Source organism: Panthera onca, chromosome A2 (assembly GCF_046562875.1).
Source record: "Panthera onca isolate mPanOnc1 chromosome A2, mPanOnc1 haplotype 2, whole genome shotgun sequence".
In the NCBI taxonomy this organism is placed as follows: domain Eukaryota; kingdom Metazoa; phylum Chordata; class Mammalia; order Carnivora; family Felidae; genus Panthera; species Panthera onca.
The window spans coordinates 39674075-39700178 of record NC_138340.1 but is presented as its reverse complement, the minus strand read 5'-3'; the positions used below and the strand labels follow the sequence as shown (position 1 = coordinate 39700178).

Sequence of the window (26104 nt, the reverse complement as noted above, 5' to 3'; positions counted from 1 at the left end):
TTTTCTTGGTAAACCTTCTGTTTATGAGAATGCTGGTACCCCATAAAAAAGAGTAGTATATTGTAAGACTTAAATGTAGTATAGCCTCAGAATATGTGGTATATTGGTATTCCATGAAAGTAGCAGTGAAAATACACTGTGTTGATTTTTTTAACTATTAAAAAGTAGTTAAAAGATAAAAAAAATTATCTTGAAATAATTGTAGATTTATGTGCAGTTGTAAGAAATACTAGAGAAATCTCATATACTCTTCATCCTCTTTTTCCCAGTGATAACATCTTGAATGACTGTAGTACGATACCACATCAGGAAAATTGACACTGACACAATCAAAACTTTATTCAAATTCCTCTAGTTTCACTTGGACCTATATGTGATGTTGTTAGAGAGTGTGTGTGTACCCGCATATTGACTTAAAGGTAATGTTACCAGATGTGTAGTGTATTTGGCCACTGTCACAGTAAAGATAGATACAGAATAGGCCCATCACAAGAGTCCCACATGCTACTCTCTTGCAGCCACTGTCCTCTCCTCTGCTCCCAGCCTCTCTGGCAACTACTAATCTCTTCTCCATCTCCATAATTTCATCATTTCAGGAATGTTTTGTAAATGGAATCCTACATATGTTACCCTTTAAGATTGGATTTTTTCCCCACTTATTCTGATTCCTTTAATGTCCATTAAGATAGTGTGTATCAGTAGTTCATCCCTTTTTGTTAAGTGGTTCTGTGTGGTATGGATGTACCACAGCTGTAGCATTCACCCACTGAAGGACATTTGGGTTGTTTTCAGTTTTGGGCTATGAACACATAGAGCTACTGTGAACATTTATGTACAGTTTGTTATGTGAATGTAAGTTTTCCTTTCCTTAGAGTAAATGTCCAAGAGTACAATTACTGAGCAATGCACTGTTTTATTTGACCCTATAGAGGAGAATGAAGTGTCTGCCATGTTAGATATTTCTAAACAATACGCCTTAAATGAGAAACTGCTATCGTCTTGAGTTCCTTTTAAGCCTAATACACTTTGTGTTTGAAAACATAATCTCTTGTCTTTGGTAAATAAATGTGAGAATATTTTGAAAATTAAAGTAGCTTCTATATTAAAATTTTTGGGGGATTGGGTTGTTAAAACTTTTTACTTTTACAACTTTGATTGCATTGTAATTGACTATACAGTTGAGTTATCAAACAGTTGAGTGAATTTTAGTGAATTTAGTTGTACAGCCATCACCCTACCCCAGTTTTGGGACACTTAATCACCTCACAACGTCGCGTTGTGCCTGTTTGCAGTTAGTCCTTACTCTCCAGGCAACCACTGATAACGCTTTTAGTCTCTATAGAAATACTGTGTCAGTGGAATAACTGTCTGTAGTCGTTTTTACATCTGGCTTCTTTCTGGCTTCTTTCATAATCTCTGTGAGGTTTGTCCATCTCATCGCTGGGTAGTATTTCACTGCATGGATAAACCACATTTTCTGTATTTATCAGTTAATGGATTAGGATCGTTTCCAATTTGTGGCTGTTATGAATTGTGCTACTATAAACATTTGCATGCACAAGTGTTTGTCTTGAGTAGATAACCTAGGTGGATTGCTGGCTTGTATGGTAATTTCATGTTTAAATCTTTGAAGAAACTGTTGAACTGTTTTTCAAAGCGGTTGCAATATTTTATATTATGCCAACAGCATATGAGGGTTCTCGTTTCTCCATGTCCTCACCAACACTTCGGATTATAACCTTTTCAGTAGACGTATTGTGCCAAGTTCACTGTGGTTTTCATTTGCATTTTTCAAATGACTAATGATATTGAGCATCTTTTCTTATGCTTATTAGCCATTTGTATATCTTCTTTGGCCAAATGTCTATTCAGATATTTTGCCCATTTTTTAAATTGGGTTGTCTGCTTAAAGTTTGTAAGAGTTCTTTCTACATCCTGGATATATGTCCTTTATCAAGTAAATATGCCTTTTAATCTTTTGAAGAGCAAAAGTTTTTAATTTTGATGGAAGCCCAGTTAGCACATTTTTTTTGTCTTAACAGAAGTACATATTTTGAGAAGTCAGTTTTAGCCAGTGAAAGAATCATGTACATTATGAGCTTTTATTATTGTTTCTAAAATGATGTTGGGTTACTGCCTTGATTCTTTTCTTGTTTTTAGTTTTATTACCCAATAATGAAAAAACAGCTTATAGTATCTGTATTTTTGCCCCAGAACCTTCTGAATATATTACAAATCTTATGTGAACAGTTTGGTTTTCATTATTTGTTTACTGTGAAAAAGCAATGAATACTTTTCACCCTAGACCTGTTCAGGACATTTTCTTGAATAATAGTAATTGAGCTTGATTGAGATGCACTATATATATCTATATCTATATAGATAGATCTATAGATAGATATAGATATATATACATACATACATACACACACGTTAAAATGAATGCCAGATGCCATCCGAATATTATTAGAAGTGCAGGCTAGTGGGGAACCAGTCTCTATTCCAGCTCTATCATCTATCCCTCACCGTTTTCGAACTCGTAGCAGAAGTAGAAAGTGTCTTCAGTTTCTCCTTCTGCAACTTTTTAATATAACTTCATTGTTACAACAAGCTTTTTAAAAATTGCCCTCTAGAAGTAAATTGCAGCAATGTAATTCTGGCTTGAGAAATACTAAATTTTTGTCCTCTTTTTTCCTCCATTCATACCTATATGTTTCAGTTTCATCTTAGTTTGCCATTATCAGCTTACTAGTAAAATTATCGAAACGCAGAGGCAGACTGTGAGTAAATTTTGTTAAAAAGGAAAATCTGATAAGGGAAGGAATGCAAACTATATCCCTAATTATGGCATTAGAGTCGGACTTCTTACCCACTCAGCACCTTTATACGCAGAAGTCAGCATATTGATAATTACAAGTGAACTGCTTAGGTGCGTTTCAAGATGGGGACCAGTTCAAGAGCTCTCTGAGTACTTTTTCCATATACTTAGCACTGCCTTCTATCAGCTGTCTTGTATGCATCTATTCTGTACAGAACAGTTCTGCTTTGGGCATTGTATAAACACGTGCGGGCTCAAGCTGTATCAGTGACTCCGACAATGAAAGTGAGAAACCAGAGAGGCCTGGGACAGCGTCTCAGGACAGGATAGTACGAACTGAGGAGTGTATGCTTCTTGGTTCACAGGCAGATTTTTGCTTGGAAAAGTGTGGATTTTTCTTGTTGCAAAGGAGTAAAACAGCATCTCTAAAGTTGATGAGAAGATGGGAAAGTCAGTAGGAATTTAATTGCTGCTTCACTGGAAAGCTTCTTAAACGAGGGAATTCTGCGAGGGAGAAAGTATGGCATTTGGAGTGTTGGTGAAATAACATGTGAAGCTCATGTACAAGATTGTTCCCACCAGAGACTTAGCTGTGACTTTTTGGCGGGTGTCTCCTCTGTTTTAGGTGGAACACAGTTGTGTGGAGGTTCATCTTGTAGATATGGAGTGTCTGCTTCTGCAGACATGTAACGGTTTTTTTTCCACATAATTGATGCACAGAAAATAGGGGAAAGTGTTATTTTACTAAGCATGCTGTAATCTTTTAAACCTCTCCTTTCTTGGAATTTGCCAGAAACTGATATCAGGTAACAGTTTCAAGCCTTCTGTGGTGATGGGTCATGTTGTTAACCCCAAGCTTTTGGTTAGGCTGCAGTTAGCAAAGCTGCACCTAGCTGGGTAGGCATTCTGATCCTGCCCTCTTGCCACACATAGTCTGGGAAACTGAGTGGGCAGGCCCTGCTCCCGGCACCCCGCCCCCAGCTGATGTGGATGCTTTCCCTCAGTTACAAACCAGGAAGCATATGTGCGGACCATTGAAGAAAGATGGGTAGTTAACAAGCAGGTGACTAGACTTAACCTCCTTGCTTTAATTCTCTTCCCAAGCATTATGGTTTTGCTCCCTGGCTACATTTTCACTGTATGAGTTAATTAGGTTTTTCTTCTCAGCATTTGCTTAAGAGCTGGTGATGGATTTTATTTTTCTGTTGTTGAAGAATATTCTCTAATAACACTTGTTTGTCAGTGTCTTGAGGAGGAGGGAGAGGAGGGTGTTTGAGGAAGGAATTTGCTTTGACCAATACACTTGCCCTGATCTCTAGACAGCTCTCCAGTAATTAAGGATGAATGTGTTATAAAGGTAAATCTGCTAACAAATAATGGAACCCCTTTTGGTGCAGTATAGAAAAAAATTGTGTATTGTTTCTTACATCATTAGTATAGCTGCATAAGGATTGATTGGAATCCTGAATCTTTTGACAAGGAGAAGAGTGAAACCAACCTCATTTTACCTTCCTACAGATCTTGGCCTTTAAAATTGCCAGGCTGTGAGGGCACCTGGGTGGCTCAGTTGGTTAAGCATCCGACTTTGGCTCAGGTCATGATCTATCTCACAGTTTGTGAGTTTGAGCCCCCCCATCAGGCTCTGTGCAGCCTGGCACCTGCTTCCTATTCTATGTCGCCCTCTCTTTCTGCCTCTCCCCCATTCACGCTGCCCCCCCCCCCAAAAACATTAAAAAAATTTTATTTGCCAAGCTGTATATGTCATGCAGGCCACATATGAAACGGTCAAGGCACATGAGGGAATCCTCTTTTCACATTAGTTAATCACATTTATCTGTGATAAATATTCAGAGGGCTTCTCAACATATTTACAAATTTGCTGAATTATCCTTGATTTTTGCTACTTGTTCTGGAATTTGTCATCTGGGCTAAAGTTGGTTGATGACTCATTCTCTTTATATGTAAGATGTACTTAGGTTTGTATTCTGAGGTATCGACGTAGTTTACATTGTACTTTAAAGTTTCTAAATACATCACAGAAAAAAAGTAGGTAATCACCACAATGAAATGAAACTGAAAATAAATTACTTTGGTGTGGGTCAAATAAATTCATGCTTTGATTATTTATTCTGGTAAAGCAAGAGTTAAATGAGACACAAGATGTTGTTATAGTTGAATTTGTAAAATATCTCCTTATAGAAACCTTAGCGATGTAGTAGCTTCTAAAAAATTACTACAAAATTGGTATCTATGTTAGATGTTCTTAGCACATTAGAAAATACTTCTGATTGTAATCAGTTTCTCACTGAGTAGAACAACAGTGTCAGTAATAAACACATTTAAAAGTATTTTTAGACTTAAGAGGTTGTCACTGAAATACAACCAGATGAGCTTAGTTATTATAGTATATGTTCAAGTGAATATAAATACTGAGTTTGGGAAGCAATATAAGTCAACCTTTCCCCCCCATCATTGCTGTTGCTCATTATTACTCTATTATAAAGTTTTGAAGTGGGGTATGTTGCTTGAAAGGAGGGTAAGTAGTGAAGGGGGGGCATGCCTGGAAAGTCTGGAATTCAGTGTGCAGCCTCTGCCTGAACACTGTGTGCGACTCTGGGCAAGTCACACGCCTTCTCTGGCCTTTGTTTTCTGATCTCTAAAATGAAAGGCTTATTAGACTTCAGCAGTGCTTTCCAGTTCTAAATCCTCCAATTTGCAGGCTGTGGTTTGTGTGTTTGTGTGTGTGTTTGTGTGTGTGTGTGTGTGTGTGTGTGTGTGTTACAAAGCTTTGTTTTAAGTAAATACTTCATCTGAAAGGCTTAACAGTTGCATTATTTGCAGATATCTCACGGACTATGGAAAATAGTGTCTCCTACTGCTTTTTTCCCCCCTCACCTCTGAGAACAAAACAACAAAACAGCAGTGGAAATTCCTTGCCATTTACTAGCTTTCAGATAAGAGCACAAACCTCAGGTTGAGTTATGTATCCATTCAGTGTTCAGTTCTAAGACAAGTGCAAGCGCAGCGTTGTGAAGCCCAACAGCCTCTCTTACTCGGTTCTGGAGAGAATTGGCCCCACTGCTCTAAGGCTTCCACTGGATAGTGAGTTACCCTCTCTGTGTTTGAAATCATACTGGTTACGTATATCCTTGGGAGAATCGAGAAAATAAGTCATTTTTTGAGATGTGCGGTTGAGGCTGAGAAAGGCTGTGGAGCTAGAAGAATATACTGTGATAGAATCATTTCTCATGTGAATTTACAAATGCAAAACAAAACTGGCAGCAGAGATGTTCTTTGTACTTAAGACATCACCACCAGACAAATGCTTTTAGTTTTCCGGGTACGCGAATACTTAGCACCTGAAGTCGTTTCTAATCAGCAGTGATACCATGCTTGGCTGCCCAAATGATTTGGGAGTTTCCCATCCTTCTTTGGCTCTCTCCCCTCGCTTAGACCTTGTCCCTCCTGGGGGTCCTCCCTTTGTTCACCTAGTTCTGTGAATGAAGACTCCTTCATTCATCTCCCAAGGCAAAGTTGGTCTTCCCTCTTTTTTGTGCCACCATACCTAGCACCCTCACCATCTTTCACATTTAACAGTAATGTTTCACAGAATTGTCTCCCCACCTCTGTTCCCTACCCATCCCCGGAAGTCAGGGACCGTTTGACCTGTCAACAGCCAATGTGTGTTGGTTGACTGTTGAAGGAAACATTATACTCTCCGGCTCTGCATAATGGTAGGCATTTATCGGAAGGTTTTGCAGCAATAACAGCAGCAGCGTATCTGGGCACCAGACAGAACACCTTGGTCTACACGGAGATAGACATTCAGCCTTGGCTTCTGTAAACACCACACTCAAACCCTTTGAACCCATACTACTTGCTGCTGCCTGACAGGAGCATGAGAACATTAAAACACTGTCCTGAGTGATGTAAAAACTACAATGCATCAAACACAGGTACGTAATTCGTGGCAGAGAATAAGCCAGCAGGGTCTTTAAAGAAATAACTAGGGGTGCCCAGGTGGCTCAGTTGGTTAAGCATCCAGCTCTTTGATTTTGCCTCAGGTCATGAGTTAGAGCCCTGTGTCGAGCTCTGCCCTGACAGTGTGGAGTCTGTTTGGGATTCTTTGTCTCTTCTCTCTCTGTCCCTCCCCTGCTCGCTTGCTCCCCCCCCCCCATCCCCCCCCTCCCCCGCGCCGGGTCAAAATAAACACAAAAAAATAAATAGAGCTTCACAGGAGGGGTGTACGAGAAGACTTAAATGAGATTGCCTACATTGTCCCTAGTTAGGTCTTAAAAGGTCAACACCATTACTGATTTCTCATAGTTTTCTTATTTGTGAAAGTGTTGTTTTGTGAGAAATGAATGTATGAACAACTGTGTTGCAAGTGAGGAAGCAACAAAGTACAAGTGTGAAGTGTAGCGAAACTGAGAATTCTGGGTTTGAATTGTGGTGAGGTTTCTAGCTATTGGCTATTCTGTAGATCAGAGATTAATACATTGGGCCTTGTATATAGTAGATATTCAGTAAATACTTATTTGTTGAGTCAGTGAAAGAAGTGATCTCGAGGTATAATGAACAAGAATGGCACCATAGGTTAAACTATGCAGCAGAAAGAGTAGTCTGGGAGAAGGTACCTCTGGAGAACGTCTAGAAATGCCATTGCTCCTGAGGAATGGGTCATGAAGTGAACAACTTGGGTCTAGCCCCATAATGCATATGGGAACTCAGGCTGATGCTTTGGAGGAAAGGAGTGGTATATAATCTGTGACAGTGGAAGAATGAACTTTGAGACTCTGTGATAAACAAGAAAGGGCAGTACTAGAGGCGAGGAGGTTTGTACTTAGTACAAGTAGCTCAGGTGAGCTGTACTTTGATCTACAGCAGGAGGTGAGATGATAACGATTTACCAAGTGACCAGTAAATCTCCAGTAAGTTTCCCAGGTCTGGTACATTTTTAGGTGACTCTTTACAGCAGCCTTTAAGGCCCTCAGTCTCACTCATTTAAAAAAATTTTTTTGAATGTTTTATTTATTTTTGACAGAGAGGGAGAGACAGAGCATGAACAGGGGAGGGGCAGAGAGAGAGGGAGACACAGAATCCGAAGCAGGCTCCAGGCTCCGAGCTGTCAGCACAGAGCCCGACACAGGGCTCGAACTCATGAGCCGTGAGATCATGACCTGAGCCGAAGTTGGACGCTCAACCACCTGAGCCACCCAGGTGCCCCTCACTCATTTTAAAGATGAGGATAGTTGGGGCACCTGGGTGGCTGGGTCGGCTAAGCATCTGACTCTTGGTTTTGGCTCAAGTCATGATCTCATAGTTCTGTGAGTTCGAACCCTGTATCCGGCTCTGCACTGGCAGCCCAGAGCCTGCTTGGGATTCTCTGTCTCCCCCTCTCTGGGTCCCTCCTTGACTCATGCTCTCTCTCTCTTAAAACAAATAAATACATAAACTTATGGTGAAGATAGCCATAACCCACCCAGAGGATACATGTAGTCAGTATAATACACTAACTTGAGTTGCAGAGGAAGGAGTTACATTGAGAAAGAAAGTGAGGAATAGTGGAGTGGTAGTTGTGTTGTTGTGAAGGATCACCTTTAACTTGTGGACCCACCTCTTCAGGCTTTACCTTTCCAAATTTGGTGGAGAACTAAGGTGAAGTTGGTTTTGATTTCTTGAGAAACATAATTTGTTTCTGTTCAAGGGATTTAGTAATTATTTTTTGAATAAGACTTTTAAGTTTTTACTGTAACATTGGACATCAGTCTTACTGTGAGGATCTTTAACCACTTTGAAAATGCATAATACCCATTTCTAAAAGATCATCTGATATGATGGGTAGTTTATTACAAATTAAGAATTTGGGGAGAAAAATAAATACAGACCTTTGAAAGTAAAACTAAGATCTCTGTTCGGTAATTAACTTCCCACTTTGAGTAACTTAGCTATCTATGCTAAGTACCCAAAGAAAAAATGAAAATATGATTTTTACCAGTTAACTTACTTGGCTGAGCGCACTGTATCAGTTGTTTTATGTTCCAAACCACCCTTTCTTGAACGCATTACATTTTTTTCCTTTCATATCTTCACACTTCTTTGCCTTCTAGAGACCATACGGATTTATGCACAGCAGTCCACTTCATTTATTTTCTATTCAGTCCTTCTAATTGCATTTATTTTGGATCTGTCTTTTATCAGCTTGTCTTCTTCCTCCCTTCAGTAACCCCAGAGATTTGAGTCATGTAGATTCCTGTACTATCAAGAAGTGTTCATCTAGTCTCTAGGAAGTCTTAAGGATTTATTGCAACATACTGCTGTTACTTACTCCTTTGCCCATATATATTTTCACCAGTCCACTGGATGAACCTTTTAGCTTGCATCAAATATTTTTTGGGTGCCCTGAATATTTTGTGTTCTATAGGTTTAGATCATAATCTCCAAAAGGGAATCACTATCTTTTCTTTGTTTGGTATTGAGCTTAGTCCAGTGTGAACAGGCTTATTACTTTAAAAATAGTTTTAGTAAGAAGTGGTAGTTTAGTTTAATGTTTCATATGTTTCATCTACAATTGGATGAAATACTAAAGGTAGAGGAAACGGTTTGGGGAGTATTAAATTGCTGAGATGATAGACAAAACTTTTAAGTACCACATGAAGAGAATATATTTGAAAATGCTGCCTGCTGCATGATAAAGTAATTTGGCATTGTTTCTGCCAGTTCTAAGATTTATGTAACGTTAATATTTTAAACACAAACACATACCACTGTCTTTAATGGTGATGATAGAATAGAACACATTTCCAAGAATACAGCCATTCTTAAAAGAAAGACTTAACACTGGATGGCATTTTTCAGTTATCCTTTTTTCCAAAGTGTAATTACGTTTGGGGAAGGAAATAAAAATCTGGTGGAAATGTCTTTTAAATTGTGTCCTCAAAAGGTGAAGCAGAATGTTCTTGTTCCTGGATTTAAAGAAAAAAACATTTTATGTATGTTTGAAATTTAGAAGTTTGGAGGTGGGAGGCATTTGCTGAGCCGACATTGTTTATTTCATTTATTCATTCAAGACTCTGCTTAAAACACTGTGTTAGGCTGACGTTTCCACACATTACATAGTTGAGATGCTTTGCCAAGTGTTCAACCTTTAGCTAACAGGAAGTAAAGGCATTAAGAAGCCCAATAATGCATTCTCACATCAGCTCTATATAGTCCAGTTGGTGGAACCTGGGAGAGCTTGTGGCCATTAAATGGGAAGGGTAATGAAAGGCACTTCTGCCATTGATGTGACTCTTTAAATGGAAAAAGGCTTCAAATAATGGTGCCAGGACGGTGTGATTTACAATTGGCCCAGGTTCGTCTTAGAACGGAAAGTTCTTGGAGAGAGCTAATTTTTCTCATTGTGTCACTTGTAATTGTTCTTAGAATGGGTTTAGTTTTAAAATAGAGAAGGTGAAATTGGCTTGCATCTTTTGAGATAAATTTCAGCAAACATCCTGTTTTTTTTTTTCATGTGTAAAACTACATACATAAGGATTAAAATCTTACCTTGTGCTTGTACATCAGCCTGATGATGAAGAATATGACATGCACAGGTAATCCAAAGTAGCCAGTGAAATCTAAACTTGTTCATAAGATGCATTTAATTTTGAATTATGTTTATTTATTTTTGAGAGAGTGAGCATGAGTTGGGAAGGGACAGAGAGAGACAGAGACAGAGAATCCAAAGCAGGCTTCAGGCTCTGAGCTGTTAGCACAGAGCCCGACACGGGGCTCAAGCCGACGAGCTCTGAGATCAGGACCTGAGCCCAAGTCAGACGCTTAACCGACTGAGCCACCCAGGCGCCCTGAATTATTTTAAATATTACCTTTGTTTATAACCAGCATTAGGTTATGTATTATTATTATATATATATATATGTATATATATATATATATATATATATATATATATATATATATATATATATAACCAGTATTAGGATAGAATCCTAGTATTACAGGTGACCTCAATTAGCAATTTTCTTATACTACAAAACAAAAGCAATAGCCAAAATCTCTCTCCTTAAAGGCAAGCAATTTTAATAGCTTAAGAGTCGACCTACATTTGACTTGTATTTGAGCTCTTATAACTGTTACAGGCCTGCAACTTCAGGAGCAATTTGGAATGCACTCCTCTCCTCCCAGTGTCTTGGGATCCCGCTGTGTAATGTTCTTTCAGTCTCTCAAAGCCTTTTGCCTGGGACACAAGCAAACATGAATTAAGTGGTTTCCCTTTCCCAGCTCTTTCTCCTTTTTTACTGATGATGGAGGCAGATTGTTCTCTTTAGGACAGAATTCACTCATCTTCTCATTTTGTTTGCCACCTTAGAGATTTTACTCTTGTTGCACAAATTAGAGTTTTGACTAGGGTATTCAAAACTGAACTCGGTTAGTTTCAGGATTTTTTTTTTTTTTATTCCAAATCAACACCTACAGCCCCTCTTCATTTTTTTATGCCATCTTGCTTGTTTGAAAGTGTGTGAAATGAATAAAGGTGGTTCCTGGGATGTACCTACAGAGATGCGTTTGGTGTTTGGGAACACCAGCGGTTGCCTTAAACTTAGGAGGAATGGGGGCGGGCCTATGTCTGGTGTTTAAGGAAAAGCTAGGAGAAACATAAAGCTATTTCTGAACAATTTGTTAAGAGGACTTGTCCCTAAGGCAAATCGTTCTCTACCTAGAGATCACATTAGAGTTTCCTGGGAAGCTATTTAAAATACTTTTGCCCAATAAAATACATAGGAATAAATTTTAATTAACCAGGGGGGTAAAAAACCTCATACTCCCAAAAACTGTTTAAGACTGATGAAAGAAACTAAAGACTATTCCGACAGAGGAGGGTATACCATGCTCACAGATTAGAAGAATTAATATTCTTAAAATGTCCATACTACCCAAAGCAGTCTATAGATTCTGTGCAATCCCTATCAAAATGGCAGTAGTGTGTTAGACCTAAAACAATTGCAAAATAGATGTAGAAGTACAAAAGACCTCGACTAGCCAAAGTAATCTTGAGTAAGAACAAAACTGGAGGTATCACAATCCCAGATATGAAGAAATAGTACAATAATCAGAGTGGACACTAATAATCATAGTGTCCAACTATTGATTTCAGCTCAGGTCATGATCTCACAGTTCATGAGTTGGAGCCCCACATCAGGCTCTCTGCTCACAGTGCAACCCTTCTTGGGATTTTCTCTCTCCCTCTCTCTCTGCCTGTCCCCACCTTTCGAAAATAAATAAATAAACTTAAAAAAAAAAGGCCACACAGTAATCAGAACAGTGTGGTACTGTTACAAAAATAGATACAGATCAATGGAATAGGATAGAGAACTCAGAAATAAACCCACACCTCTCTGGTCAATTAACCTATGACACAGGAGGCTAGAATATACAGTTGGGGAAAGACAATTTCTTAGAATGAAACTAGATGACTTATACCTTACACAAAGTAAATTCAAAATGGATTAAAGACCTAAATGTGAGACCTGAATTCTTAAAACTAAAAGGAAACATTGGCAATATAGGCAAAAATAAACTATTGGGACTACATCAAAATAAAAAGCTTTTGTGCAACAAAGGAAATGATCAACAAAGTAAAAAGGCAACCTCGTAAATAGAAAATATTTGCAAATGATGTATCTGATAGGAGGTAATAATCAAAATACATAGACTCATGACCAAAGAACAATCCGATTTTAAAAATGAACAGAGAACCTGAATAAGATCACAGAAGACATACAGATGGCCAACAAGCACATGAAAACATGTTCAACGTCACTAATCAGAGAAATGCAAATCATAACCACAATGAGATACCACTGTATGCCTGTTTGGTTGACTAAAATCAAAGATAAGAAATAACAAGTGTTGGATGTGGAGAAAAGGGAACGAACCCTCATGCATTGTGGTTGGGAATGTAGATTGGTGCAACCAGTGTGGAAAACGGTATGGAGGTTCCTCAACAATTACAAATACCATAGGATCCAGTAATTCTGCTACTAGGTATTTACCCAAAGAAACAAAAACACTAATTCATATTTTTTTTTACATTGTTTTCGATTATGGTTTGTATCTTTTTTTTTTTTTTAATACAGTATATTGCCAAGTTAGCTAACATAAGGTGTATACAGTGTGCTCTTGGGTCCAAGAGTAGATTCCCATGATTCATCACTTACATATAGCACCCAGTGCTTGTCCCAACAGGTGTCCTACTCGGTGCCCATCACCCATTTTCCCTGTGGCACCCTCCCCCTCTCCCCCATCAACCTTCAGTTTGTTCTCTGTATTTAAGAGTCTCTTATGGTTTACCTCCCTCTGTGTTTAAAACTCTTTTTTTCCCCTTCCCTTCCCCCATGGTCCTCTGTTAAGTTTCTCAAATTCCATGCATGAAAACATAGGATATCTGTCTTTCTCTGACTGACTTACTTTACTTAGCATAATACCCTCCAGTTCCATCCATGTTGCTGCAAACGGCAAGATTTCATTTTTTCTCATTGCCAGGTAGTATTCCATTGTATATATAAACCACATCTTCTTTATCCATTCATCAGTTGGTGGACACTTGGGCTCTTTCTGTAATTTGGCTATTGTTGAAAGCTCTGCTATAAACATTGGGGTACATGTGCCCCTATGAATCAACACTCTGTATCCTTTGGATAAATTACTAGTAGCACTATTGCTGGGTCATAGGATAGTTCTATTTTTAATTTTTTGAGGAACTTCTGTACTGTTTTCCAGAGCACCTGCACCAGTTTGCATTCCTACCAATAGTACAAGAGGGTTTCCGTATAAAAACATAAATTTAAAAGGATATGTGCACCTTTGTGTTTATTGGATTATTGCAGTAGCCAAGATCTGGAAGCAAGCCAGGTGTCCATTAATAGATGACTAGATAAAGAAGATATGGTTATATGTGGAATCCCAAAAAAAACAGACACTTAAATAGAACAAATTGGTGGTTGCCAGAGGGGAGGTACGTGGGAACATGGGCAAAATGATGAAGGGGATTGAGAGGTGCATACTTGTAGTTATAAAATAATAAGTCATGGAGGAGAGGAGTACAGTTTGGGGAATATGGTCAATAATATAGTAGTAACATTGTACGGTGACTATACTTATTGTGAGCATTAAGTTATGTATAGAATTGTCAAGTCAATATGTTGTGCACCTGAAATTAGTATGGTATTGTAAGCCAGCTATACTTCAGTAATAAATAAAAAAAATAAAATTTATTTGCCTAGGTGGGCCCGATCTCTGACCGATTAAATCAGTATCCCTGTTGTTGTGGCCAGAACATTACGGTTCTTTAAAGGCTCCCCAGTTGATGCTAATGTGCAGTTAGATTTGAGAATTGAGGCTCTGTAAGGGTTACCATGGGTGGGAATCAATGATATGAATTTGATAGGATTGGCTACCAGACTGCTCATTTCTTTAGCAAGTTGCATATTTTGTTTACTGTTTAAGCACAGTTCTGTTGATTCATTTACCTCCATTCAGCAAGTAAATGTTAAGTTTTTCACTATATGATACTATAGTAGACAGTACAGGGAATTTATAGTAAACAGAATACATGATCCCTAAATAATAGTGACAGTCTGGCTCCCTGCCTACTCTTCCTGCCTCATCATTTACTGCCTGGTCTTTGCAAATTGGCCACCTTGGTCTTTTTTTAGTATTACTTAATACCATAAGACTTTCTTTCCTACCACAGTGCTATTTTCCATCTTTCCCCTACCTGAGCCTGCTGTCCTTGACTCTTACGTCCCCATATCCCTCATTAACTCCCTCACCCCCAAACTACTGTTTTTTTAATATGCCCTTGATGTTTCTTTTGAACTCTTTCCTCTGTAATTTTCTGTTTGTGTGTGATTATATGCTGGTTTGACTTATCTGTTTAGATGAAGCTCTTAAAGAGCAGGGATTAGCCTGTTTTTATCCACCATTTTATTTCTAGTTTCTAGCACAGTGCTTGAGTTACAGCATATGTTGAATGAAAGAATAAATGAAAGTGCAGAGTAACTGGACAGAAATTCCATTAGCCATGTGTCCGTAGAACCAAATAAAGAATAGAAGAGCGAACAGGAGGTCAAAGACTACTGAGGCTGGAGATCCTGTCGTGGACAGGAGCAGTCAGGAAAGGTTTAAACAGAGGTAGGAGGAGGTAGGAAAGGGAGTAGTTGTCAGTTTGGACCGGTGAACAGTGTCAGTGGCCAAACCAATTTTTAAGGACATAGCAGTTGGGCTGGAGAAAGGCAGGCTTTAGATGTATGTCATGTTACATTGTGGGCTTTAGGACTTACTTTCTAAGTGGTTGAAGGACTGTTAAGATCTTAGAGGCAGGATCAAAGTTGTATTTTAAGATGATTTTGGCAATAGTATAGAGGCTAAAGTGGAAGAGAAAGAAGGAACTGGAAGTACTAGGTGAGAGAAAAGAGTAGGTTATGGGTTTGATCTTAACAGCTTCCTGGAATGTAGTTTTGAGGAATCTGGAGCCTCATTTGGGCTTGGCCATGTTTGCTCTGGGTTTGGAAGGACGAGAATTGGTGCCGGCTGTTTGTCATTCTTGGACTTTGTGGGATGGATGGTAAGAACACTTGTAGAGGAGAAATAATAAAGAGCAGTTATTTTGTAGTGGAACCACTGTCAAATGGTTAGCAAAACTTACTGACTTAAATAAGGTATTTGTGACTTCGGTGGATGGTTGGGGGTTTTTTTGGTTTGTTGTTGTTACTGTTTTTAGAGAGATGGAGATGATCCATTCCTTTGTCCAAAATTCACAGGCAAACCAGTTCATTAATTTTTGATGCTTTTTGATAGCAGATGATTCTTTAGGGCAAATTTCTGATAATGTATTTTCATCCATCTGTAAATACTCAGGATATATATGTGAATTTTATAAGATTCTCCTCTCTCCCAGGAGGTAGGAGAGACAAAATAACAGTAAAACATTTGGCAAAACACAAGTATCTGCTTTTGTTGTTGTTGTTGTTATCTATAAAACAAAAGACTTTGGTGTAAATATTTTTTAATTGTGAAGAACCAATAGAACATAGTTGCCTACTATATTTTGTCTGGATTTATCTCACAGCTTAAAATAAGACATTCTAATACATAAGCTAAGGGAAAAATTATAACTGTAGTTGGCTTCCCTCCCACCTTAGTTATCCCCTTTTTTAATTATCCAGGGAATAAAATCACAGATTTATCAGTGTTCTTTGCTAATAACTGGCCTTGCCAGAAGTTTATGCTTATTTAGTGGTTAAACACACGGGAAAGCATTAGCAAAGCCAGAATATCCATGGCAGGATCCGGAAGACCTTTCTGTGATCTTGGTGGGGGCGCCTTTTCTGAAAATTTTCCAAGTGAGGATCACCTTACATGGCCTGTGATGCAGAACTTCAGGGAGGTCAGCTTAAGAACTTGTACATGTGCGTAAATGGGGTATCCAAATAACAAAAAAATGACACTTTGCCTATAGCTTTCTCTGCTGTTCACTCCCCAAGTGGGTAGATGGCCTGGTGCTAAGTGTCTTAATTGTTGTCCTGCCTCAGCACTTAACTTCTAGCTGGTTAGTATCTGGGCCCTTGCCAAAAAATTTCTCCTCCAGTTGATTCTGTTTAGCTTCTCTCAAAAATTGACAAAAACAAAAAATTACTGATACTAAAGGAAGGTTAGAGAGACTCCTTAGTCCATTTGCTCCTAAACTCTCCCTTGAGGATCAAGTGGCCACACAGGCTTGTTACTCAGTGGTTTTCACATGTGCCTAAGAGTCCTGGAAAACACAGAGCCAGAATTTGAAGTTTGATTAACTATATACCAACAGTGTTCTATATTCTTTTTCCTTGTCCTCATTTTCTGCTTTTATTTTTCATTTAGTATTGATTTTGTATATATAAATAAATATATTGATTTGTATATATAAATATTGCAACTTAAATATTGTAAGCCATCTCATCCTTTGTAGAACACAGAAGAAGGAGAATAATGGTTAAGTTTTGTTTTGTTTTCAAGTCCCAAATCTGCTCATTTAAATACTAGTTTTGGGGTGCCTGCGTGGCTCAGTCAGGTAAGCATCCGACTTGGGCTCAGGTCCTGATCTTGCAGTCTGTGAGTTAGAGCCCCGCGTCACTCTGTGCTGACAGCTCAGAGCCTGTCAGCCCTGGAGCCTGCTTCAGATTCTGTGTCTCTATTTCTGTCCCTCCCTTCCCCCTCTCAAAAATAAACATTAGAAAAAAATTTTTTAATAAATACTCGTTTCATTTGCACTCTTTATTTTGAAACATTTAGGTCTTTTCTGTTCCCTCTGTTTGACCCTCATTAAAGTAATATATAAAATAGATTTTATTAGCCAGAAAATGATTAGCCATGGTGCAGCACCAAATTTATGAAGAAATAAATTTAAGGAAATACAAGTTTTCTTAAAACATCCAGTTTTCCTAAAGATCAAAATTATTTTTCAAATTTAAAAAATTTTTTTACTTCAGTATGGACTCTAAAGTACATTCACAATTTTATGCTAAATATATCTAAAATATTGAAGATTTTGAGCAGTTTCTGCTTGGATTCAGACTGGATCCTTGCTATCACTATGTGCCAAAGATAGGATAATGTCTTCCCTCAATGCTTTCATCCATCAAGTAGGATACCATGTAGACAAGTTGAGTGCAAGCCTCTCTCTAATTTCCCAGTAACTACCTGGCTATTCTTTTGTGGCAGATGTAGCTTGATCCTGTTATTTTCCTGTAGGGGTTTTCAGGGTCATTGATTGGCCTGCCATACTGATTTCAAGTTCTTTAGTGATATTTTCCCTTAAGAAAACATTTCATTGGCTAGAGAATTCTATGTGAGAACTTGAGCAAATGGAGTATTTTCTTGCCTCTTGGTTTTCTTGCCTCTTTTTAGTATAAGAACACCTGTGTACTGCCTTAAATCCATTAAGGAGACAGAATTAACTTATTTTAGATTTCTTTTTATTATAAATAGATACACCTATGGTCATGGATTTTTGCCATTCACAAGATTCAGAGATATAATAAATTCTAGTTCCATCACGTAGAATACGAATCCCAGTGAAGATAAATGGGCAAAGATTGAGCAGTTAGTCACAAAGTATAAGGACTAGATGTTGGAGGTCTCTTGACTCTTACAGTGTGATGAGGGCTAATTTAATGTGATTAACCTTATTTCAGGCACCCATTGATCCACATAAGTTGAGTTTACAAAGCTGTGTGTGTGTGCGTGTGTATATCTGTAACTTGATGAGTTTTAAAGCCAGAGAATGGGAATTGTTGGAAGCCAGAGAATGGGAATTGTTGAAGGTGAGTTGTGTTTCTTTGTTGTATTGGCTAGCCACTATGCCATTTTTGCTACTCAGACCCCTTGTTTAATGATAAATTTATTTGCTGGCAATATTACCATTATCGTTCTCTTGCCCTTAATATTCTTACTGAAACACATTTGCATCTTCCAGTTTGACAGGAATGTATCCTTGTTCTTTTGACTCTGGTATTGAGATTTTGTTAACTTTGGAATGGCAGACCTTATCATCTTAGGAACTAGTTATAAGGTTTCTTGTTGCTTTACCAGTACTTGCATAATGTGCAACCTTTGGGGGAAGTCCTTTGAAATACAGACCCTGAAAGTTTTGGATTGCTTTAATATGAGAGACCATATACTTTCTGTAGCCTAGACTCGGAAGCTGACCACCTATATTTGTAGGGTCTGGGAGCTCAGAATGCTCTTTACAGCTTTAAATGGTTGTTACGTAAGTGTGTCCATACTCTTTAGTTTTTGCCTCTTAGCTTACAAAACCCAAAATAGTCACTATCTGGCCTTTTACAGCAAAAGTTCACTGATCCCTGTTCTAAAGGAATACAGTAACTATTGACAGTATTTGATTGAATATCTGACGACTGGACTGTGAGGTCAGCTGGGTTACTTATATTAATTAAGATTCACTTCTGGCTTCTCAAATTAACCTTTATTCTCCCTAGAGTGGATCTCATTAGGATGTATAACCTTTAAAGGTTTTGTAGGAAGTAGTAGATGTTTTATAACCTGGAACATGAATCTTTTTTTTTTCTAGGCATTTTTTTTTTTTACTTTATAAAAAAATTACTGTATATTTGAGAAGTGTGTGTGTGTGTGTGTGTGTGTGTGTGTATGCATTATCTATGGCTGTGTAACAAATGATTCCCCAAATAGCAACTTAAACCTATTATTTCACACATTTTTTCAAGTTTTTTTTTGAGATATAATTGACATACAGCACTGCATAAGTTTAAGATGTACAGCATAATGATTTGACTTACATACATTGCGAAATGATTACCAAAGTTTAGTTAACATCTTTAACCACATACATTTTTTTTAAAAAGTGAGGAGGAAGGTTTTTCCATTGTGGTGGGAACTTGTAGGATGTACTCTCTTAGTAACTTTTAGATATACAAGAGAGCAGTGCTACTGTATTCTTTATGTTGTACCTTACATCCCCAGTACTTATTTAATCTTACAGGTGGAAGTTCGTAGCTTTTGACCACCTTTATCAATTGTCATATCTTTTCTTAAGAGTTAGGGATGTAGGAATGGCTTATCTGGATGGTTCTGGTTCAGGCAGGGTCCCTAATAAGAATGTATGTAGCAAGATGTTTGGTGGGGCTGCAGTCATCTGGAGGCTTGACTGGGGTTGTATTGGGGGGGGGGGGTGCGGGTCCTGCTTCTCAAAATGACTTATTTACATGACTTTGTGGAAGACCTCAGTTCCTTGCTGGCTGTTGGCAGGCATGGCAGGGGAGGTCTTGGTTGCTCACCATATGAACCTCTCCCTGAGTCTTTGTAAGATTCTTCATGACCATGACTGCCGGCTTTTCACAATGGTCCAAGAGAGAGCAAGGGAGAAAGCCATGATTTTTTTAAACTCAGAAGTCAGTTAAGTCTAATTCTGTTTGTTAGCTATAGTCCATGGTGAAGAACAAGAGGCAGTTAACAGTAGAGTACTGTTTTACCTGGAAGGAAGGCTGTTTGGTGGGAAAGAGTAGGTTCTTATCTGGCAGGTTGAGATTTCATTTGGAGACCTCCAAGAGAGGCCACATTTCTGCTTTTGGAAGTTGCCTTTGCCCTCAACTGGGATTATCTCATTACACACACACACACACACTCCATATGGATGGCTTTGCTACATAGGCCTGTGGAACTCATCTTACCCATCCCCACCCCATTTTAGTCTGCCCTCATCACATCACTCAACCATCTGACTGAGTTAAGGCCAAATTCTCTTCATATTCATATTTTCACAGTGGGCCCAGTGGATTCAGCTGTGAAGGAGACTGAATAAACCTTTGTATAAAGACTTATTCCCTCGTGTTGGAACATATTTCAAAATAATCTCTATTCTGAGAGAAATTTAAAGTGCAGATTTTTTTTTTTTTTTTCAACGTTTTTTTATTTATTTTTTTTGGGACAGAGAGAGAGCATGAACGGGGGAGGGGCAGAGAGAGAGGGAGACACAGAATCGGAAACAGGCTCCAGGCTCCGAGCCATCAGCCCAGAGCCTGACGCGGGGCTCGAACTCACGGACTGCGAGATCGTGACCTGGCTGAAGTCGGACGCTTAACCGACTGCGCCACCCAGGCGCCCCAAAAGTGCAGATTTTTGAATTCAGGGCTAATGTTCAAGGTGTCATAGGAGAAAAGAAACAGATCTTAGTCCTGTAATGCTAGATGTTGGTAATCGTCTTCAAGATCATATTTTACAGAGGCTCAGATTTGAAAAAAGAATAAGCAAACTGTTGATTACAAAATACTTCGTTAAGGAAGTTAAACACACAGCAAAAACTCAACTTAAGAGAAAAATAAGCAAGTTAAAAAAATTTTTTTTATGTGTGTTTATTTTTGAGAGAGAGAGACAGAGCACAAGGCGGGAGGGGCAGAGAGAGAGGGAGACAGAATCTGAAGCAGGCTCCAGACTCTGAGCTGTCAGCACAGAGCCTGACGCAGGGCTTGAACCCACAAGCCATGAGATCATGACCTGAGCCGACGTCAGACACTTAACTGGCTGAGCCACCCAGGCTCCCCAGCAAGTTTAAAAATATAAACTCTGTGTTAAGCATCCAACTCAGGTCATGATCTTGTGGTTCATGAGTTCAAGTCCCGCATGAGGCCCTGTGCTGACAGCTCAGAGCCTGGAGCCTGGTTTGGATTCTGTATCTCCCTCTCTGTCTGGTTCTCCCCCACTCGCTCTCTTCCTCTCTCTCAAAAATAAATAAACATTAAAAAAAAATTTTTTTTAAATATAAACTCTGTGTTAATTTCTCTGTAATAAATGGTGGTGACAGGGTTGGGAAAAGGGAGAGGGAAAGATGGAAGGATTAAATTGCACGCTAACAGAAACAATACAGGTGACTCTATCTTACCAAAAAAAGATAGGATGGCAAAAAAAAAAAAAAAAAAAAAAGGTAGGATGGCATTTGGCCATTTTCAGTCATTTTAATTTAGCTAAGTTTTTGGATACTGTTAAAGGCATGATCTACCTTAAATGCTGAATTTGCAGTTCTCCTAGTTGATAAGAGTCAGTCGGCTTGAACAGTAACATTTGGAGATTTTGTGGCTTCCAGATGGAATCTTGGCCAGTCATCCCTATTATTCTTGTTTGTTTTTATATTTGTTGGACCAGCTATAACTGGGGGATCTATAAATTTGAAATTGCACACAGATATTTACTTGTTTGTGCACTTTTTTCTGAGTAGATTAATACTTTTTATCATATTCACAAAAGCTTCCATAGAACACCCCACCCAAAGACCCATGTTAAGTACTGAAGAATTTGAGATACATAGGTAGTGTTCTTAATTTGTTTCCTTAGCACTTAGGACAGTGAATAAATTTATCTCCGGGACAGAAGTCTGGTATTTTTCTGGGAAAATTTATTACTGTAGATAACCCATAATATCCTCCACTAACCCATGCTCTTGCTTTTTTCTTTGGGCCCCAGAACAGCAGAATAAAATGCAGTTTTAAGGAGAATACTTGTCCTGGATCATTGTGAAAATTTTTATTTTTTTAAGGTTTTTTTTTTTTTTTTAAATAGCAATTGATAGACACATGGTAACAGACATTTCCTTGAAGTGGAGCTTTAAGTTATGTATTAATGAGAGCTAACTATTTTGGAATAGAAAGGGAGGGGTCCAGTCTGACTTCAAAACTAGAATATTAGAGTATTTTTAAGTTCATGCAGTTTAATTTTTAAGCACCATACCTATTGCAGTGGTAACTTCCAGTTAAGTGATCCATAGGAGTAAATCAAATCATACCCTGTTTTGCCCATTCTGATACATCACCTTCCACATTTTAATCTTTTGAAATAGTAACACACATTAAAATTGTTGACATCTCAGTTGGTGTTAGAAAGTGGGAGTGTAAAAATTTCCCTTTGACACCTGGTTAGATTAAGAAACATGACATCGCTTGGGTTTAGGGCTTGGAATAGATGAGTAAGAGTTTTAGTTAGGCAATGACCCTTCTATTATAAACTGGGAAAAATGATTAGGAGTCTTGGTTAGGTCGTTGGTTGTTACTGTGTGGTAAATGACACTCGGATTCTTGAGAAAATTACTAGTTATCTCTAAGCCTCTTTACTCATCTGTAAAAATAAAGGAAATTACTATTATGAAAAAGTAGTTAATAGGTCTTCCTTGATTTAGGATGGAGTTATGTTCCTAATGAACTCATTGTGAGTTGAAAATATAAGTCTACAGTGCATGTAATACCACCTAACCTGTAGGACATCACAGTTTGGCCTAGCCTATGTTAAACGTGCTCAGAGCATTTATGTTAGCCTTTAGTTGGGCACAATCATCTAACACAAAGCCTGTTTTAAAATAAGAGCCTATTTTGTAATACAAGGCCTTTTTTTGTGGGGATGTGCATATTTTATAATAACATCTCATGTAATCTGTTGAATACTGTACTGAAAGTGAATAATAGAATAGTTGTCAGTGTATCAGTTATTGACCCTTGTGATCGCTGGGCTGGCTGGGAGCTGCACGTGCAGATGCCCAGCCTCACAGGAGAGGCTCATACCATCTAGCACCAGCCTGGGAAAAGATCCACACTCCAAATTTGAAGGATGGCCTCTTCTGATTGTGCATTGCTTTCACACGATCAAGTCATACCATTCTTTGAAACTAAGCACAAGAGAGGGTATTGAGCATACTCCAGCAACCTCTGTAGGTATTCTCTTACCTATTAACATTTTTGGAAGGCATTAATAATCCTGTAACTACAATAAGATTACCCTGGGAACTGTAATGTGTGAAATGTTTACACTCATTACCGCTTTGGCTTCTAACTCATACTTTTATCACAGACACTTAGCCCTTTTTAGAATTAACTTTTATTACTAGAAAAAAAAGAAACGAATCACAACTTTCTTTAGGAAAACAGAATACCACCCCCACCCTGCTGTCAAAATATATATGTACATATATGTGTGTGTGTGTGTGTGTGTGTGTGTATGTTGCTGTTTGAAGGGAACAGCTTTGATATTAACTGTAGATGTCATTCTTGTGAGATAGTACTTTCTACTTGTAGAATGAAGATGACTACTGGTTGGTTTGTTTTTTCAAGTTTTTCTTACTAGATTATAGGTTGGATGTGTGTGCATAGTGAGATAACTTGGCTGTGACTTATTACTAAGAACAGTTAAGTATAAGAGAAAGTTTTAAGTGTATTTTTGTTTGATGGATTTAACGTAGTAATAACTCGAGAACAAGTTTCGGGGCACCTGGGTGGCTCAGTCGGTTACGCGACCGATTTCAGCTCAGGTCATGATCTCGGGGTTTGTAAGTTCGAGCCCTCGAGCTGTGCTGACACCTCAGAGCCTGGATCCCGTTTCGGATTCTGTGTCTCCCTCTCTCTCTGCCCCTCCCCTGCTCACACAACTGTCTCTCTTTCCTTCAAAGATAAATACACATTAAAAAAAAATTTTTTTTTACAGAGAACAAGTTTCTTGAAAAGTTACTTGGGGAAGATGCCAGATTAGCGGTCAGAAGTTGAGAGCATTGTAATCTGCTTCTGAAAACATTGTATTCTCAATTCTAGCATGTTCTTTTACAAGTGCATTCTCGGCTTCCTGAGTGTGTGTGTGGATGGCTCCTTATTAACAGCGGGAACTAGACAGCTGCTGGGGTAGCAGAGATGGCACTGTCATGGACATACCGATGAAAACAGTAGTGTGGACTGTGGGGGACTGGGGCCACCTTTCATACTTTTCCAGGGACTCTCGCTGTAATAGCTTAAAATAATCAGGGTTAAATTATTTTCCATGAAATATTTAATAATAGGAATATAGAGTATAATTTTTAAAAGCTCTTTTTCTTTAACCCTGGTTGGCACTGGGCGTACCTACCCCCACTGGTACTCAGTAAATGTGGTGTGGCAATGAAGGCTTGTCTGTTTTTCTTGCTGGGGTATTTATGTAGCATCAGTCCTCTGAGGCATATGTTGTTATGACATATGGGGAGATAGTCTTCCATTTTTACTAAAATCAAAGTTTTTAAAATTTGAACATGTGTGCAAAAGTGTATGTGAACATGAAAACCAAAATAGGTCTTCTCTACTTGTCTCCCCAAGTGTTTGTTTTCCTTGTCCAACATTTTCTCCTTAACCTTATGGGAGGAACATAGGACAGGTCTTTTCTCTTTAACAACTGGGGAAACTGAGGCTGAAGGCTGTGTTTCTTGGTTATTATTCTGCAAATTGATAAAGAACCAGAGCTAAAATTCCATTTTCTTAACATCTGTGACTCTTGACTGGACCAGTCGCATTCAGATTAAGAAGTACAAGAAGCAGATTATGTCCGTTAATACCGCTGTCCTGTGAAATCTTATTGTCTGATCTCAAGTCCATTATTCCAGTTTGCTGAACCTCTTCAGAATTTCATTCTGTCATCTAAAGTGGTAGCTATCCTTACTGGTCTGGTCCCTTGTCTCCTGTGTGTCTGCGTCTAATTCACTGATTTACACAAACTTTTCTATATAGTACATAAATGCTTAATCATCTGGGTCAGTTGGCTGATTTTTAGGAGTTTGTTCATAGTTTCTTTAGGCTGTTTAAGTCAGAATCAGAAATGCTTTATTTCATTACTCTGTACCAGAATCAGACAAGTAATTGTCTTTACCTCATTCTTTTCTGAGTTCTTTACCTCAGTTAAAACATTAAGACGTTCTCTGGGCATGCAACCCAGCAGGCTTCTGGTTTATTTATTCTTAATAAACATAATTTAGACACAAAAGTAGAGACCACAGTCTCTCTACCCGTCACCCAGCTTCAACAGTTACCATATTGGAAAGCCTCTTGATCTTTACAAATACTGTAAAATCTTACTGTTTCTGGTAAGGCATCAACTGCACTTGTATAAGAGTACATCCTAGGCAACACATTGGCTGAACATCATTATTCTTTGGGGAATTACATGTTAAAACCACATTGAGATACTACTGTACGGCCACTAGAATTACTCAAATTAAAAAGACTGATAGTACCAAGGGTTGTTGAACATGTGGAACAGTTGGAATACCCATACTTTGCTGGAGGAAATGTAACACGGCACAATCCCGTTGAAAAATAGTTGGGCGATTTCTTAAAAAGTTAAATATACACTTACCATAAAGTGAAGTATATACTTGCCATAGGAATTTTAGCCAAGAGAAATGAAAACATGTTCACACAAAGACTTGTGCATGAATGTTAATAGCAGCCTTATTCATGATAGCTAAAAATTGGCAGTGGCCCAACTGTCCATCATTAGGAGACTGGGTAAGCAAAATACAGCACCGTAGGTGAATCTCAGAAATACTATGTTAAGCAAAAATAACTACATACAAACAAAGATGCTATATAATTTCATTTATGTGAAACTCAAAGATTTAAACCATAGTGACAAAAAACAAATTGGTAGCCTCATGGAGCTGGCAGTAGGGGTTGTCTGGGAAGGTGGACACAAAAGAATCTGGGTTGGGGGTGATGACTACTGCTGTATACATTTGTCAAAACTTAAACTGTAATGCTAAAACTGTGTGCATTTTATGTAAATTGTGCCTTCTTAAAATGTATCCTAGGCAAAAGTTGTTCTAGTTAGCAGGCCACAGCACCAATTACTCTTACTACCTGCCTCCATTGGTTTTCCTTGGATGGCAGGTAAGCATGCACCTATAAAGCAAAGGGAAGTCCTTTTGGAGGTGCCGCT

At 38.4% G+C, this 26104-nt stretch overlaps 1 protein-coding gene across 1 annotated transcript in view; it reads left to right on the top strand.

The window, feature by feature from the left end:
* The window catches only part of RYBP (RING1 and YY1 binding protein), an 80185-nt gene that overhangs the window by 34771 nt on the left and 19310 nt on the right, over positions 1 to 26104 (top strand). The window lies entirely within an intron of this gene.